Source organism: Calonectris borealis, chromosome 3, assembly GCF_964195595.1.
Source record: "Calonectris borealis chromosome 3, bCalBor7.hap1.2, whole genome shotgun sequence".
Classification (NCBI taxonomy): Eukaryota; Metazoa; Chordata; class Aves; order Procellariiformes; family Procellariidae; genus Calonectris; species Calonectris borealis.
The window spans coordinates 125,389,401-125,408,029 of NC_134314.1; the positions used below are offsets into that span (position 1 = coordinate 125,389,401).

An 18,629-nucleotide genomic window follows, 5' to 3' on the forward strand; every position below is an offset into this window, starting at 1 on the left:
GACAGGGCTGGCCCAAAATCATGGTCCTTATGTCAAATAGCCATGACCTCGTGTAACAAACACAGTGAGGAGATGTAGCTGAGAGAGTTTTGTTTTGCTTTGGCTGTTTCCTAATCCTGACCCTTGACTAACACCTGCAGGCTACAGGAAAGTTTTTCTCCATCCTTATCTCGACCCTCATTCCCTGGCAGATTCCAGCTGCTGAGCTCAACTGCCCTAAAAAAAGAAGCTGGAGAGCTGTTGTCCACTAGGATTTATATATATGGGATGCTTGGAAGCTAAATCTTCCAACCACTAAAATGCACCATCCTGTAAGACAAAGAGCAGAAGGTAAATTTTCCTGCCTTTGAAATTTCTGCTCTTGTCACTCACTGAGGCTAATTTTTACCATTTTGACTCCAGTGAGAAGAGCTATTCCAACGTGAGTGTCTTACGCTCCACTGTGATGCAGGGATGAAGTGAGAGCTAAGGGTGAGCAGTTGTAGCACTGTCAGGATTAAAGCCAGGTCAAATTTTTCGTTTTGCTAAGTGTCACTTTTTTGACGTAGGAATCGGGAGAATACATTGATGCAGCATGTTGAAAAGTACCAAAAGGTTATTATTTGCTCCCACAAATACGATTCAAATAGGGAGACCCAAGCCTCATGGTAATGGGGAAATATTTTCCAGTGAAAACACAAGCTTTTAGGGATAGCCATTGACACTGAGTACAACATAATGGGAGGGTCCAAAAGGGGCTTCAGGGAAGCTTTCTCCTCATGGAAAGCACCATTAATGGTCCTCATTTTCCTCCCACCTGTAGGGTGTTTGAGCTTCCAAATATTTAGGTAAAGGAGGTTGCAAGTCTCCAAAAAGAAAGGGGCCAGGCTATTTTTCTTTCTCGTGGATGAGGTTAGAAGGTTAATAAAAGAGTTAATCCTGGCCTGCCCTGCAAAAGGGAGCAGCTCACATTTGTGAGACTTCAAAAGCCTTTGGTGTGTGTGTGTATGGCTGCTCCTGTTTCCTGCCAGAGCTGTCCCAAGAAGACACGGGTGGGGGGGCTGTTTTCTGGAAGAGGAGTTTGCCCTTTAACTGAATCAGCTGGAGTGAAAATAAAAAGGTTAGTGTGAAATGTTTTTGAGAGTTGAACCCCAATTCAATGAAGTTCTGGGTATTTTTTTAATTTTTTTCCTGTGAGAACTTAAAATTAAAACTTAACTACAGAGCAACAGAGGCCAACCACAGCATTTCAACCAAATGGCCCAGAGAATCTGGTTTTTTGGGTTTTGAAATTTTCATTAAGTTCACTTAAACTTTTAAATATGATAACAGTTTGAAAGAAAAAAAGAAATAGTCATTTTAGGAAACATTCAACAAAACCATCTCTCCTCAAATGAAAAAAAAAGTATAGTAGTGAGAAATATTATGTAAATTTACTAAATGGTTTGGTGACCTGAAAACATAAAAGACCCGGACAGCATTCTCTCTGAAAAACAAATCACACACACACCACTTGTTCCCAAATGATGGACCACCGACTGCTTCTTTGCTAACCACTCTCAGCTTGCTGGACCTCCAGCTTCAAGAAAGCCTCAATGCTGTGATACAAGCTGGCCACTCCTTAAAGAAATAGAACTTGCTCTTAAGCAGCATCTTGTATTCAAATAAGGGAAAATGGGGCCGAAGCTCTGTTGCACAGTCTTTAGTCAATAGACAAACACCTTACCCAGTGATTTTGCTGCACTCAGCAAAGGGTTTTAGAAGTACAGCTTTGGGGGCTTGTAGTTTTCAGGGTTTTGCTTCATCTGCTGCACGATGGCTGCATGAATGGTAGCAGGCTGGGACAAAGCCACCTTAGAGAGGGTGATTAATTACAGAATAGGCTTTCCTGAGCCTCTTCTCATTTCTGTGTTGTTTTCATTCTTGCCATTTGTAACCATGGACGGGTTTGAGACCATAGGTGGGGGACATGCCTGCTGTGGGCATGCAGAGAGGGGTTGGACATTCCTGTTTCTTGCCTCCAGGCGGCTCTACATTAAGCCCAGCCGATTACAGCACCAGGCAGTTATTTATAAGGAGAGCTGGGTGTCCATTTGCTTTCCAGCATTGAGGGAATGCTTATTGCACAGCATAGAAAATTACCTCAGGCCTTGTTGGGTTTTTCCTGGAAAAATATATACTACAGTCTGGGTTACTTATATGCCTCCATGACTTGGTGTCCCCCTGCACAGATGAGGGCCCATACTAAGAAACAGTGTAAATGTTATAGTCGATATCTTTTGGCAGAGAAACTGCACTGCAATTTCTTTTTTCTTCTTTTCTTCCTTTTGCGCGAGGCTCCTGTGCTACCAGCTAACCATTTCCTACAAGGCATTGTGTTAAAGTTATATAGTGTATCATATTAAATTTTATAACAGTGCTTTGTGTTTTGAAAAGACTTGGGGGGGAAACAGCATCAATCAGGGAACCACATTTGATAGACTTGGAAGGGGCCTCCTGGGTCATTTTGTCCAAGACCTCTATGAAACGGGAAGGCTTCTGCAAAATACCTTTCCCATAAATGTATCTAACCTTCCCTTAAAGACACTGAGTGATTGTGCCATAAATACCTCAAGCAGGTAAACTAGTCTGATTGACCTTACGATCAGAAAGTGTCTCCTAATACTGTATGTAAGGTACAATCTTCCATTCTTTCAGCTGTAGCTAAGCAAGAAAAAAGGGCAAATACACAGTAATGGGCAACGATACAGACTGTGCAAACAGTTTTGCTTTCACTTTACTGCCATCACCTACCATAAATCTGGATGTACCATTGATACTTGGTTACCCGGTGTAGTGTCTGTGATCCTTGTAGTATCTATCTCACTTTGTCTCTGACTTTTGGAGAGCCAACATTACAGAGTGTAGAAATAACGAAGACGTACGAGCAGCACTTTCCGATTCAGAAAGCCATTCAAAACCCTATGCCATATAGTTAAAGTCTTTATTTCTATTTTCTATTTATTAGAATTTGTGAGTTGTTTCTTGTCAGGACGATGGGAGCTAGGGGAAGCACAGGGCTTTCTACGTCTCCGTCAGAGTGTCAAAGAATAATTTTCATTCTCCTCCAACAATTGTGCATACTGAAAAATAAACACCTGGTAGTTTAGCTGTTTGTTGCTGCAATAGTAATGCATTGTGTGCTGGTTATGGCCCCATACTGCTCTGCCTTCTTTCTCTCAGTGAATATTAGGAGAAGTGTCATTTTGTGTAGATGTGTTATTAAATCACAGACACATTCATTTCTGAGAGCTTCCCGAGCTGCACATAAACTATCTTTGGCGTGCCTTTTTTTGCCTCCCCCGCCCCCGGCAAGTGCCGAAAGATGGTGAGAGAGCTGAAGGCCAGTTGCTCTCCCACCTACTTCTGTCAGGCATATGCTGCTTATGGAAGGGCGTTGTCGCATGTGTCCATCTCACCTGGCTGACCATTACCTAATTCCTTCTGGATGCAGGAGAGAAAGTTAGACACCCTTCAGTGAACCCTTGCAGCTGCCAAGGAAAAGCATGTCTTTAAAAGCTGAATATGCCACCTTGGCGGCAGCGAGGCATTGCTGTCAGATGTAAGAATGAACAACCATCTTACAGCCATATATCAGTTTTTATTGTTGTCACCAGCCACTTCCTGAACACCCAGCATCATACCAAAATGAGACACTGAAGAGGTCCAGTAAAAGCTTGTGAAAAGGTTTGGGACAAATATTATTTTAACTGATCCGCAGCAGGCCCAGCTGGACAGGCCTTCCTTACTAGAGAATCTCATAAGAAGACTTTTCACAACCTGACCCAGAGAAGCGTATTTCAGACTGGCTGAGGAAGACTCCAGAGGAATTTCATCTTCAGAAGATCCGAGAAAGACATTTTACAAGACTTGAGGTATCCTGAGCTTGGTTTTAATATCCATTCGTTGTTCTGGGGTAATCAGGCTGTCCTCATTTGTTTTTGGGTTTTGTTTGGTTGGTTGGTTTGTTTCATAGTTGTACTTCTGTACACAGAGGACTGCTGCATAATGTGCCAGGAAAACTGGAGTTAAGTCCTAAAAGCAAAAGACACAGAAAAAGTAAGGTAATTTAGAAAGAATATGGTGATCCTGGGTTTGCAGATGTGTCGGTGTCTCTGCGTGTCCCTGCCCACACTTTTATGCTGTGCCTCCTTTATGCCTCATGCCTTTGTGCCGATTCACACTGGCACTCACTTGTCCTTCTCAACTCAGTGCTAATCATTTCACGAAGGTCTTAAATAAGCCCTGAAAATACAGATTATTTTTTTTAAAATGCCTTCTCTATACAATTAACTAAATGCCATGCTTTTGCTGATGTGCAGAGTTTTAAAATATTTGTTTAGTATTTAATCACGTAGAAATACAAGCTAAAATACACCCCATCCAGTTGTTTAAGGGCAGAGGCTGGTGAGATCTTGACAATTCAATCTGGTATCATAAAATCACAAGGGAATGTAAAATACCTATGCGAAGAAAAAGAATACAAACAGTAATAGACCTGCTATTTATTGCTTATGTTCGTTTCATCCATTGTCTTTTTCTCATCAACTCGCCAGATCATGCTTCCCTCATAACCGAGACGAGAGAGTCCCAAGCCCAGCTCACCCCTCACCCCTTTCCGCCTTAAGCTCAAGCAGCCCTTCTCTGCTGAGATGATTTGAAGCCCGCACAGCATTTGCTTACATAGGATCCTGGGTACTTGCCCCACATGACGAAGTCAGTCGGGTCCGCTTCCTTCATGCTGACCTGCTTCAGTCCCACCCACCCTCCCCATTTTCCTCTTGGCGCCCCTCCATTCCCTAGATTGTAAAGACTGGGTGGGGGGAGAGAAACATATTGTTGTTCTGTTTTGTTAGGAGGAGGAATGAAGGCAAAGAGGGCTTTTTTTGTTCTGTTATTATTATTATTTTTGAGGGATTTTTTTTAGCACAGAATTCTGACCTGTAACTGTGCTGTTAGATACTCCTGAAAACAAAAAGTGCATTTGCATCAAGTGCTCCTAAAACAAACAAAAAAAAAGATATATCATGCAGATTTTCTGATCGTGTTCAGTGCACAAATGCCAATCAGAAGCAAATATAGGGCTGTATCTTGCAATCCATTTTGATATTTACAACAGAACACGGCATATCATTTAATTTAAATTTGCAGCATGCTCATTGTAATTAATGCTGTGCAGTGCCTAGAAAATCCTGATTTCTTAATGTGATACAATGCATGCATGCTGAGACCATTTTTTTAAACTACTGTATCATTTTGGAACATTAATGGGGAGGCACTACCATTAAACAGGAAAAAGAGCCATGCTCACTTTCTCTTTATGAAACTTCCATGCAGCTCCCCAAAATATGATGCAAACTACAGGTTTGTTTTAAAAGAGGGGAGAGTCAGAGATTTAATTTTGCCTTGAAACAGCATGATGCCTGAATAGCCAGGCAGCTATTCCTAAATTATGTGCATTTCATTCCTAGGAGCTGTGAGCATTTTGAATGGGCTGTTGTTAAATACAGTACACAAGCATAAATACCCAAGGGAACCGCTAGCTGAAATTTTGGCATGAGCAGAAATCTGATATCTATCATGGTAGTATCTGAGCACGTAATAATAATGCATATTGATTTGTCGGGAGTGCTAAGAGAGGGGTTTTGTATTCTGGGATGAGAACTGTTAAACTTGGGAACATCTTGTGTGATTATAATAAGCCATGGTATTTGTGTGCTGCGGTTTTGGCAGGGACAGAAATGTCCACGTCATCTTTAGACCTGTGAGACTGGCCTGGGTCTCATTCTTGGAACCGAACCTAAGAGACCGAATGCATGATAAAGATATGCATGTTATACATAAATGAAGCATGGGGAATTTACATCTGTACCTAGAAAATTAAGTAACAAAAAGGCAACGTGCTTGGCAAGACAGGTCGGGACCAAAAGCCCTTCAAGGTCAGGAGCTTTACTGCCATGACTTCAGTGAGCTTGGGTGTTTGTTTACCTACTTTACCAGGCAGCTATATGATTTGAATTGTGCAAAAAGAAAAGAAAAAAAACCATCCAACGCAACCCCTATCATTTTGCAGGGTATCAGTTTCTACCAGAACATACTGTAAAAGCTCTGTTTATAGACCTGTTGATAGCAAAGCAAATTCTTCAGGTCCTCTAAATAAATCTGTTCCTAAATATAATGCTTCAACTTCTATATTCTCATCTGACACCTGACAATTCAACCTTAAGAGTAATTGGTCCTGTCTTTGAACCTCTGCAAATACTGTATGAGGAGGGTGGACAATTTATTGATTTAGATTGATTTTTGCAAGAAGCATATGAGACAGATACGGTATCAGGTGTCACACGCTGTATATATTACACTCCTCAAAAACATCCATAGGCGACGAGGCAGGGTTCAAGAATATGCAGGGGTAATGTTCAGGAAGCACCTGCAAACGAAGCCGTCCTGCTGCGTGATACCTCTCCGAGTAATTACCGAAGAGAGACACCAGCTAGGAACAACTTAATTGGCCAAGTTTGAATTTCAGGGGTGTGATGAGATGGCTTTTCTGTTGGGCAGCCATCCCGAGCTATGTGCTATCTCCACACGCAGGAACCCAAAGGGTTATTCTAGTGCAGGTTGCCCAACCCATTGATCTTTTCCTACTTTCAGGGTCGAGCCTCAAGAAGGGGCTGGAGGAACGGACGGCTATTGAAATGACCATTCAATGGACATTTCCATGCCTGTAACTGCATTTTTTTAGTGCTGTGGTTATTCGAGAACATTACAAGAAGGGCAGTGGATTTGTCAGGAGTGAAAGTATTTGCAAACTGGCTGTTTAGTTTGTGACAAAAATTGTCATTGATATTAATAGCTCTGAGCCCCAGTAAAGACCTAAAAAACCTAGGGAAATAGCAGAACAAAAGAAGACAGAAACAAGATGGCACCGAGGGTCTCATCACTAGGGATGATGATTAAGACGTGAGACGGAGGGCTGTCCCACTGGTGTACGAGTTTGGCTGGGGAAATCGCCCTCCTCCCGCTGTCTCGCTTCCCTCATCTATAATGAGGGAAATAATAACTTTGCAGCATACTTTACATTGGCATTGCATGCTAACTTCATTACTGTTTGCAACAGCCTGTGCAATCCTCAGAGGAAAGGAATAATAACAAAGAAAAAATGATAATTACCAAGCACATAGTTTTCATCTATAATCTTCATTTCAGGATTCGCTATTTCTGATGTCAATATTTTATAATGGAAGAATGAGATATGCTAAGTTTCTGTTTGATGGAAGTAAATTCAGATTTAATATTGCCGAGGAGCTGAATTTTTAATACACTAGAGGAGTATGCAGATAGTCCCCCTGTTTGCTGCTGCTGCTCCTGCCACTCCTTTGTACCAGTTCAGCGATGTTCCCGTGACCAGGCAGAAAAATGGAAAGAAGCTGCTCTGAATTTTCCTTTAGCTCTGTCACGATAATTGGGAGTGTCACACAATGAAACAACAGGACACGCCCCCGGTAAATGAAGAGTTTTCAAAAAGTGATGTACAGCCCTTGTCAACTGCCAAAGCTTTTGTTTGTTCACAGAGTGAAGCAGCATTTCCAGAAGAAAAACCACACTGAAGAGGCACACTTACAAAGTTTGTTGTAAATTGATTTCCTCTGTGTTTTTATAAAATTGGATATATCATATGAACAGTAGGAAAATATCCTTTTTTTATCACACACTCCCGGCTTCCAACCTGGTAAGACTTTCCACAAACTCTTTAGGAATTTACCTCTCTTCGTTAAATTGGGTTGGATCTCATTAATAAAAGAATGGTATAATGGAAAAGAGTTTCTAAAATTATACTGTAACCTAGAATTGCAGGATTCAGCTTTCCCTGCCTGAAGAAAAAAATTCTGAAGCATTAAACTTACTTTATCAAGCATTGCACCTGACATGCTCTCATAAATTTTACATACATTTTAACTTATTTTAATATTATGCAGGCTTGGTTTAAAATATTCTCATGAAGTAACTAAAATGAAGCTGCTCAGCCATAAATTAGAGCTAAAAAAACTACTTGTTCCCCTGCCCCATCAATATTTCTTTACTTAAAATCATGTATTGTATGTAAGTTAAATTTTCCCTTGCTGAGATACTTTGTAAGTCTTAATAGGACTACCACAGAACCCGTGAGCCATAGTCTGTAGGGTTAAATGCACTCACTTCGCTTTTTTAGAGGTATCTTATCTAACAGCAGACTTTAATAACCCCTTGCATGCCATACTTCAGCTAGGCCCAGGGCCCACGACTAAACACACGGCCATATATATACATATATGATTTTTTTTTTTTTTTTTTTAATAGCAGCCCCGCTCATCGGATTGGCAGATGAAGGGACAGACGGAGGCTTTGTGGAGATACCTATTGCCGTGCAGCACGGTCGCAGCACCCCAAGGATGCCCCTTTGGCCAGTATCGTCATCCAGCAGGTACGACATCATTGACAACTAATCACAAAGCTCCATTTGTGTCCCAATTTCTTAAAGCTATTTCAAAGTCACAGCTAAATTACACAAACATGTGCCTATCTAGACATAACAGGACTGTTATGAAATACTGTCAGCTTGTTGCCATTTAGCCTGCACACACACTGCATGTGTCTGTCAGGCCATACTTGGGCAGCTCCGCAGCATGCAACGTGTCCCAGACACTGGAGTGATTATGTCTGAATACTCCTTATCTGATTTAAAAGCCGACAACGCTACACATCTGTGCTTGCGAGGCTCCGCTGTTACGCTGCGACGCCAGTATTTATTTTGCTTCTGCAAGTTAGTTTTCCTTGAGAAGCAGCAGGGGCCTTCTTCAATGAACTGAAAAATGTGTATTGTATGAAGGTCTGTGGAGGGTTTGTACTGTAGTTCAATGGGCAAATGTGAACCCAGGGGATGACATTTCATTTAAACATTTGGTTTACATCTTCTTTACATGCCAAAAATATTAATGTCTCAACTTCAGCAAACCAAATTCAGCACTTTCTCCCCCCCCCCCCCCCCCCCCCCTTCCTTAAATGAAGTAATTATAGCCAAAACATTCTGTGGATATTTATTCTTCCTTCTCAAAGGTGGAGTTTTGCACAGGAACATTTGGTTTCAGGGCTGAATTGTCAGTATCTGCTCACTTGACACTTTCCCGTTAGTTTGTATTGGAAACCACCAGTAGTTTCTTTTCTTGTGTTTATTGTATTACTCTCAGACTTTTGATCAAGACATCTTGGAAAACAGCAAAGTGTAGCTGAATGCTTATTTGCTGTTTTGGAAAAAAGTGAAGAATATGGTTTCTGTCAAAGGATCTATGAAGACAGTTAATGTAATTGAGAAGCAGAAGGGCATTTATGGAAGTGCATCTGAATGTCCTCTTCACATATAATTGCATCAGGAATTGTACATTAACATGCAAGTCCTGTCCAAAGGAAAAAAAAAAAGCTTATTTTTAGGTAGAAGCCCTCAGTGGGCAGTAAATTACCCATAATATCCCCCAAACTAGCAATTAGCCCTGTTTGCTGACTACCTGAATTGTTTCATAGTATTTCAGCACAGTCTTACCAGTTATCACCATGCTTATCATCAGAGATTCAGTGTACGCATCCCGCAGCTTCACATACCATATGCCTAAGGTCAGTCATAATAACAAATACATTTTATTTGCTTCTTTTGGCCCTTCAGAAGTGTTTTCTCAGGCTTCAATTTGTGAGGATAACTGATGCTGCCATGTTGCTTAAATGGCAAGAATGTGAAAACAGAAAGCAATTCAGCAGTGTAGGTACACCTTGGTATTAGTTAATGTGAGTGTTTGCGTTTATTCCCATATTAGCAGATAGTCCTAAGCATCTGCTCTGAGAGAGTGAGCTTTCTTCCAATTTCTAGGGTTTTCTTTTCAGAAGTTCTGATGCTGGAAGACATTTTTCAACACGGGCCTGTAACTGAGGACTGTAAACCTGGAAAATGTGGAAACAAAAACCTATGGAAATTTTTTCCTTAAGGCTGCTGAGCAGTTTTCATATCCCTAAATATGAATGCTTTGCCAAAATAGTAACTCTGTTTTGAAAACAATAGCTATATTGCCTGCTTTAGTGGTAGAAACAATCATGGGCCTACACATGCACACAAAGACAACCACGCACATCCTAACAGCATCATTTTCACTGAACAGGCCTTGGTTTTAAAGAAAGAATACTGAGTGAAAATGAGACTAATTAAGCATTTGAAATAGAATACAGAAATGTTTGGACCCAGAGCATTAGAGGTTTATTTTTAAGCACTGTGCACACCTTTCTGAGTAGTGCTTTAATTTACATATTATTTCCCAGGCAAAATCCAACTGAATTAATTAACATATACCCTATTACCACCATTTAAATCCCATTTTCAATGCTGGTTCTGCATCACATTATATTGACCTGTATTCCTGTCTCTGATCTGATGGTCTAGGTCTGATTCTGTAATGCAGAAGATGGAACAGGAATTCATGCTGAAGAGGAACATTTGAAGACTGCTTCTCGTTTGCAAATGTACTCTTGAGAAGCAGAAAATGGGGTGATTGCCTCTGTCTGGCTCTGTTTCATGATCAGGAACATCAGCTCTATGAATAGACGAACTGCCTACTTCGTATATCCAGGAGAGGCTCTCAAAAGAGCAAACCATCTGTTAAAGGGTAAGCTATCACTGATTTATTTTTTTGCTTTTGTAGGGACAGACTAATTTAAAGCACACTGCATAGCTACAGGTTGGTAGAAGGAAACAGCCCTGAGCTGCCCTGCCGTTTTATACCTAGTCATGCTGCTGGAAAACAAAGGCAAATGACACAGTGAAGACTCTAGGTAAAAGAATGATTTCCCTCTCGGGTTTTAAGCCAGGACACTGAGGCAAGAGTCATATGACCAACTTTACTACCCTGAGAATCACTCAAAATGTCCCCAAACCCTACTATTTCAGCAGGAGATCCTCAGGTAGGGAGTCCATAGGCAATGAGCTCCCAGTTAACGGCTTAGTGAGGCAGCGACTGCAGTGAGCCATGAGCTGTTTGGCCGCCTTCACAAGGCACTCAAGGGGAAAAAGGGAAGGCTTGGTGGGGACAGTGCCAGCAGACTAGTTCTTCAAAAGAACTTTTTTACCAGGAAAAAAAAAAATTCTTTGGGTTGAATGTTGTTTCCACCCTCACTAAACCAGGCCTTGACTAAGAAAAATACAAATAAGCTGATCATAAATTAACAGTCATCCCTGTTGTGAGCATGAACGTGCATACCTGGCCAAGGCAGGCAAAAGCAGATTGATTAAACAACAAAGTTCACCTTGTTTTCTGAGTTGAAAGCTCATGCTGTTTCTTGGCAGAACAGGCATGTCAGGCCTGTAATAACCACTTGCTACCTTGCTTCAATCAGCGTTAAAACCAGCACAATATTAACATCTTGGGGAAAATCCATCTGGAAACTGCTTTCTGGGGGAAAAAAATTAAAGGGAGGTAACTGAATACCACACCCAGTGTTTGTTTATTTATTAATTTCATAGGAACTTCAATTTCTCTCTCCCCTCACTTGAAAATGTTGTGTTTCAAACATTTTCTGTTAAAAGGCAGAGCTGAATACTTGTTCAGAAGGAAGTGGTGAAGAACAGCCGTTCTTCAGCTGAAGGTATATCATTTGGTCTGGCAGAGGCAGAGGTTTGTGTTTGCTGTTTGGTTTTACTCTGGAGGAGGCCTTTGTGCGACACCTTACCATGAATCCATATGCCCCATAAAGCAGCGCGGCATTGCCTGGGACAAAGCCAACCCAACAGAGGCATCACGCCTGCAACAGCCGAGTGGTCAGAGCATCCCCAAACTGTGATTCAGAGCAACTACACACACTCAGATGTGGGAGAGCTGATTGTTGCGTTTACACGTTAGGGTTTGAGGTTGGAACACAAGAGCTGAACTTTAAAAAGACTGCGTGAAAAAATGGTTACTTTTTGCTGATATGGTAATACTAAAATTGACTTTTTCTTTTTCTTCTTGATGTCCTGGTATGAAGATAGACTTGACATTATTTTGCGGCACCTCTTCTTTCTTTTGAATCAACTAACATAATAGCTTCCGGATTCAGAGAACACTTGTGCTTGGCATGAAAAATTTTATGTAAATCCTGTTGTGGGAAAGTTAATGCAAAGCTAACTGGGTAAATAAGCCAAAGCAAGCCTTTCGTTTATAGTTTGCTTTATAGTTTGCTCTGGTTTTATTTCTTTTTTCTTTTTCTTTTTAACTGAAGCATTGTACTATAGCATTGATAAAGTTTGAAGACTATACTAATGATGTACAGCACACATGCTCTAAAATCCATGTACTCTATGTGAATGCTACCCTGTACTGCTGGTTCAGCTTGGAAGCTCACTGTGAATGTTTTGGAGTCTTTTAGCATCTCCAAAGTATTTCTGGAAAGCAAGCACACGATGCAGGGTCTGGACACTGGATTTTTAAATTAGCAAAGTATTTATAGCTTTCTGAAAAAACTCTTTGTCACAAAGAGCTGGGCTATGAAGAGGGCATTTGGCTCTGGATTAATTTTAGATGAAGTTTTAGGCCCAGGCTAGGCTGTAGGTTCGTTTTCAATGATACTTAAATGTAATGCTCCTGCCTTCCTACATCCTGGCCTGTAACTGTATGGGATGATGCTCTGCCAAATTTCTGTCACCTTGGGCTTCATTAGCATGAGAAAACAGACCCCTTTTGGCTTTGTGTCTCACTGAAAAATAAACCACTGGGGCTGGTTTGCCAGTCATCTCTTTTGGCCAGTTGTGTATAGCTGCCTCAAACACTCAGCTTTAAAGGGATCTGGACAGGATTTATTTAGGTTCAGGTTTTTATTACAGCTTTTAAGTAGGTACCAGCGCGAAGGTTCCTGTTTGCAGTGGTGAACATTTACTCAGGTAACTACTCCTAAAGGACCCAAGAGCATTGGCTGACTAAGTACTCAGCAGAATGAGTAAATATTTTATAATTAAGCCCTTAATTGAAAATTCTGTGTTTAAAAAAATAATAATTCTGCAGGTTCCATATGAAATATTACCGTGTATTTAAGGGGGCTTGGGGTTGCATTCACTTTCTCCAGCTATTCTAATAGCTATTTTAATAGACAGAGATATAATAAGTACAATGCTTGATATGGTGAGTGAACCTGAATACTTAAAAATATTTGCAGAAAAAAATTCTGAATGAATAACACAGATACCTAGCAGGTAATTTTTCTTAAATGAAGAAACTTTCGTTTGTCATATTCATTCAATCAGGGAAAAGAAATAGTGCGATGTACCCAGCATATGTGCGCAGGACGCCTTTTGTCTACAGCACAAATAGTACGTTTTACCTTTGCACTAGCTACATAGGGAGGAAAAAATTATCCTCCCTCCACAAATGGTTTTGGGAATAATTATGTCGGGCGGGGCGGGGGGGGGCGGGGCGGAAATCACAATCTGTTCATGGACAACGTGAACGGAAAGGGATGTGAAATTTGTGAAGGTACTAATTCATTATAAATTATTCCTGGTTTTGGTTGGCAACAGTCATTGAACACAAATATAATTATATTAAGGGCAGTAAGAGTCCAGACTAGATAGATAGAAAAGAGTAAGGCAGTCAAACTTTTGGAAAGACAACTAGAGGGGGTGCAGATCTATGTGCTGTGATCTATTCACCACTGGTGAAAAGAGCACTGTAAATGTTTATTTACTTCTTGTACTCACTGGCTTCTTAAATAAAAGAACTGATACTATTTAAGAGCTCTGACGGTGTCACGCTGTTCCCCTCCTCTCCTCAAACTGCTGAAGCTGAACGTCTGTCCCAAGTTTTCTGCATTACTGTTGAATGCAGGGGAGGTGGGTCAGCTCTGCAGCCGGCAAGAGCGGGACGGGAAGAATTAGCATCACATAATGGGATAGACGTGGACAACCCTCTGCTGGGTAGGGACCTAGTGCGATGACCACTGGAATCGGTACAAGCCCCTCCCTTGAACGCCAAGGTTATGGACAGGGTTTTAGAACAGCATCATTTGATAAGGCTGAAAGTACCTTTAATTTTTTTCAAGCCACACAATGATTAATACATGTATTTTTTTTTAAATTTCTGAATTGCACGTCAATGAAAATCCATGTTAACATGATTGAGTTCAGTGGAGTAACACTAGGAGAAAAATGGGTTCAGCCGAGATCAGAGGCTGAGTTCATTTAAAACTGAGGCTCTATGACGGATTTTTAGAATCACCCCAGTTTTATATACCCAAACAAGCTTCCTCTTTGGCTAGCGTGAGGAGGTTTTCAGCTCCTTTGGAATTCTGGGGTAAACTGTCCTTGTACAAAATTTGTTCAGGGTCAAGTTTTAGGCAATATTTTGTGCTGCAATAACCACACCATGACAGACAACCTTTTCATCAGATAAGAAAAAAAATCCTCTTCTTCAGGTCAGTACAAGAAAGGAACATGACAGAGCTATAAATATAGAGCCCAGAAGTGCAAAATCTTGTGCATTAAATGCAGTCATTGGCCACGTTTAAATTTTTTCCCAAACATTTCAGATGTTTAGACAGAGAAGCAAATACATACATAGGGTAATCTCAGCAATGAAAACAGCCTTTCATTATTAAATGATTCTCTCTGATAATTACTGTGAAAATTTTTCAGACAATTATTTTAAAAACATGTAACTGATTAGAGGGAATTGAATTGGGTAAATCAGTTACATGTGCAACCTCAGGTTTAGAGGCCAAAGCAGCTGAAAACTGAGGGAAAAGGCCATCTGATCACATTTCCATTTGCCAGGTACAGGCCAAAGAGACCCAGCAAGGCTAAGATTTTCAGGTAACAATTTGAACGTTTTAATCTGTGATACTAAAAGGAAAACTCTGGTCACCAAGCAACTGAAGTTAGACATTTAAATTATGCAGCTGATTTCCAGAGGTGTGCAAATACGCTACAGTGCCCGGTAAAGTCAGAGAGAAGGAGTGCTCAGAGCATGGGGAGGGGCGGGGGGAAGGAAAAAAAAAAAGCCCACATGATGGACAGGATTTTAAAATACTGCCTCCAAAGGTGCATTGGACAAACTTTGCTGAAAGGGGGGTGGTGGTGAGATCTGTATGCACATGAAGGTTGGGTGAAAAAAATTTTAAATAGCTGTCAGAAATTGCAGTCTGGATTTTTTTAAAAAAATTTAACCCACACTTTTAAATGATAAGGATTTCCTGTTGCCAAAGGTTACTGTTGGCTAGAAAGAGTTTTTGAGACTCTACCTTAAAAGCAGTGTTTAAAACCAGAGATTTTTACAGGATGGCGCTGGCTGTTTGCGTGAACGTAAGCGGCAAGTCTCTCGAGGCTCATCCAGCACTGGATTAGACGAAGTCATGCCCAGGTCAGTGCAGCCAGCAGGATGGTCCTGATAAGGCAAGAAAGGAATGAATGTGAAATGGGAGGGGAGATACTGGTGATTCATTGCTAATCCTAAGTGTTTGCTTATTCACCTTGCCAGAAAAAAAAACAGAGTGGAAGTGGCACAAAATTTTATCCAAAGAAATATTAAAAAATAATCTTCTCCTAAATAAAATGAACTAATTAAAATTAACACAGCGGTTCTTTTTTTCAACCCAAGAAACAAAATTACTTAAAGATTTTTTTTCTGAGTGTCACTTTGGAAAACACGTTCTCAGCTTGGGGGCAGAGAAGAAAGTCCCTTCGTTCTGGAGGGTTCCCCATGCCTTTCACTCAGGCATCCGTGGTGTTGGGGTCTGCTGCTGGGGTCTGGAGGTGTCGGCGATCTCGGTGAGCTCAGAAGCAGTCTTGCAAACAGCTGCACAATGGTCACTCACTACAAGTACTGTGCTGAATGAGCTTCCAGGTTGGCCAGTTACAATGAAAAAAATGGCAGTACCGCAATTTTAAGATGACAGTGCTATGGTAAACCAGTCATCACATGCTTGAGTTACTAGCACAAGCAGTAGATTTAGAGTATTATGAAAATATATGCATTCTGAAGTGCTGTGAATTATACCAAATAATTCTGAATATCTCTTTTGCTATACTAATGAATCAAAGCAGAGCTTACCACATTATCTGCAATCACCATGGAGAAAATGGATTTCAGTGTACATAGCTTCTGTATAAATAGTGCATCCCCAGCACATTCTTTAATTAAGTAGTGTCTGATTGCATAATAATAACAATAATAAAGAGAGAGATGTCCAGCTTGCACACAGGCCAATTAAAGTATCAAGTGCACAAGGCTAAATCACTCCTGTCTGGGGAAAAGTCAGTAGGGAGGCATCCGGCTTACCAGTGTACTCGCCTCCGTGCCTTTGCCTGCCACCAGCCCTTCTGGCAGCAAACCGTGGAGTCTGGAGACCTTTTTCCCTGAATCCTTGCACGGAAGCAGGTCGTGGGGACAGCACAGTCTCCACCGTTTTACAGGCTCCTGGCGGAAACCAAGGAAGTCGTGACTGCAGCACGGAGGCACAACTTACCGGTCTGGGTGAAGCTTCAGCACTTGAGTAATTCACATTGTGCCTTACAGCTTTGCTGGGAAGGATTTTCGCTAGCTGGAGGGACCAGACCCAACCTCCACTGCGTGCTATAGGTATACTTGAGAATTCATGGAAAGCAGTAAGCTGGAGGAATGTACTTTATGGGGTGGCTGGATCATATGTTTATGGCCTGAAATAGGAGATCCCAACCCGAACCACTTTGTTGGTTTCTAATGGTGAGAGGCAGAATATGAAGATCATATAATTCATGCTGGGGAGTGGATATGGAAAGAGAATGTGGGCAGAACCTAGGACAACCCACAGACTCAATAGCTGTCTTGCCATTAATTATGGCTAATGGCCTAATACCAGTAATAAACACCTTCAAATTTAATAATTCCACATTCAGCCTGTAGAAACTCCCTTTACAGAGATGGCCCAGAAAAACGAAATGATTTAAAAACTAGGATGCTAGAATTATGCATTGCTAACAACAGCGGCATAAATGCAGTAGAGGAGCGGGAGCTCTGGATCCCTGGAGACAATAATTTACCACCCAAAAGGAACTTCTGGCAGGTGACAAAATTAATAAAATATTTTTTGTACCCTCTGCACAGGAGAAGTGGTGGTCAAGACAGTACCGGTACGGCTGGAAGGACTCTTCTGCTTGAGCGTCGCTGCGGCGGAGCCGGCCAGGTGGCTGGAAACGCAACACCTGTGCTGTGATTTCATGGGCACATCCCAGCCTAGACACACGCATACTAATGCACTGCCCAGACGGCCTTTTCGGGAGGATAATTGCATGCACCAACCTGAGAGCCGGGAACGGCCACTTCAGGGAATGAGTCCGCTCCTCAAGATACAGCCACTTATTCTCTTCTCAGCACTGCAGAAGGGCAAATGTCTCTGGTTCAGGCCTTGGAAATAATGAGGTAAAATGGACTCAGCACCATTAAGACCTCCCCAAAGACAGGACTAGATATTAGAATATCTGATTGGAAAAAAACGACGGGCAAACACAGCCTGCCTTGACAGGACCCCTCCTCTCAAAGAGCCATGGTCACAGAAGGAGAGCTGGGAATTAAACATGAAGTAGTCTGCAGAGAAAAAAACAAATAAGCCAAAAACACAGCTAAAGACACCGACCGCAATGAAAAAGGAGGTTCTGCAGGCGGTTTGCAACGCTGCAGTTGGAGACCAGGGTTTTTCATTGTTCTCACAACAAAAACAGGCAAACAGGAGAAGGACAACTTGCTGTTATCCCCATTAAAAAGGGGCAAGGAACCGGCAGACATACGCTTAGGGTGAGTGTGGACTGTCTTAAGACCAAACCCAGTCTGCTTTCAGCTGAAAGGAGTTCACTTTTAGTATATGTTAACTCGCTGTACTACTGCAGGTCGTGACTATCGGCCTCGTGGCTTGACCAAATGCCACAGAGAGAGCCAAGTTCAGGGCAGTTTTCTCTCCAAATACTTTCTAAATTTGGCTGTTTAAAATAGGATTTATGTATATTTAAGCATCTAACAAAACACCCAGTTCAAAACGTCAGGGTTCATCAATGGCCTCATTCACATGCTTGAAATAAGCACGTGCTGAAGGACGCTGCTGAATCAAGGTCCGCATTACCGGGTTTCCAGAAACGCTGAGCTCCCGGGCGCTGCTGGGTAAACAGACGGCTCTTTATTTTGGAAGCCTAAATATAGAACTGGTGCCCGACTTTAGATAATCAGAAATTTATCCTCTCTACAAAGACCTTGCAAAACACAAGTTATCACTGTGAAACCAATAGTTGCCTTTTATATTTTACCCTAACTTTACTAAATCTAGAGTCAAAAGTTTCTCAGTACCTTTGCCACTAATTAAAAAAAAAAAAAATCTCGTGACCCTTTCACAAGGAAAAACACACGGGATGTAGCTCCCATGCCCTGGATACACTTACATTTAGCTTGGTTCACTTCCAAGGGCCATGATCCAACATGATATTCAAACACCTGTATAACTTAAACACACTTTTAAGTACTGCACTGAACTTTGGCGAAAGTAGGGAAAAATAAATGCTGTTAAAAACACCACTTTATTTCTTTCAAATCTGATTTTGTGAGACT

The 18,629-nt window shown here is 41.4% G+C and overlaps 1 long non-coding RNA gene across 1 annotated transcript; it reads right to left on the minus strand.

The window, feature by feature from the left end:
• Window positions 1-1,014: 1,014 nt before the first annotated feature.
• On the minus strand, window positions 1,015-17,202 carry LOC142081157 (uncharacterized). The gene is made up of 3 exons (XR_012673262.1): window positions 17,131-17,202; window positions 15,301-15,443; window positions 1,015-4,053 (listed from the first exon to the last, which is right to left on the minus strand). It is a non-coding gene; the product is annotated as an uncharacterized LOC142081157 (long non-coding RNA).
• Window positions 17,203-18,629: the final 1,427 nt, after the last annotated feature.